The sequence below is a fragment of the Myotis davidii genome, unplaced genomic scaffold (assembly GCF_000327345.1).
Source record: "Myotis davidii unplaced genomic scaffold, ASM32734v1 scaffold592, whole genome shotgun sequence".
NCBI classification, from domain to species: domain Eukaryota; kingdom Metazoa; phylum Chordata; class Mammalia; order Chiroptera; family Vespertilionidae; genus Myotis; species Myotis davidii.
In genome coordinates, this window is record NW_006284844.1 from 1,104,537 (window position 1) to 1,105,104 (window position 568).

The following is a 568-nucleotide window of genomic DNA, read 5'->3' on the forward strand; positions in this document are numbered from 1 at the left end:
GGAAGAGAAAGCACAGGCCGGCGTCACAGGCCTGACCGCCGCACCGGGCCGCTCAGCCAAAGCCGGGCCTCCGGCCGTGAGGAGCTGAGTGGAACTAATGCCTGCATCCATCTTCGTTATTATTGTTGTTTTTAAATATATTTTATTGATTTCAGAGAGGAAGGGAGAGGGAGAGAGAGAAACATCCATGATGAGAGAGGATCATCCCTCGGCTGCCTCCTGCACGCCCCCCACTGGGGATCGAGCCCAAAACCCGGGCCTGTGCCCTTGACCGGCTTGAACCCAGGACCTTTCAGTCCACAGGCCGACACACTATCCACTGAGCCAGACCGGCCGGGCGCCGTCTTTGTTACTAAGTGGAGTTTGTTTCGCGTTGTTACTCCACAGAAGGCGTCAGGTGACGCTAGCCGTAGCGTTGGGCTCGCCTCCCGTGGCTTCGCCCGTCGCGGACGCATGTGAGCCCTCGGCACCGTTATGACCACGGCTGGGGCCGGCGCTTCCCGAGTCCCGGGAGCAGGAGCGGACTCCCCGGTCGTGGGGAAACGGCCACGGCTTAGAGGCTGGAGCT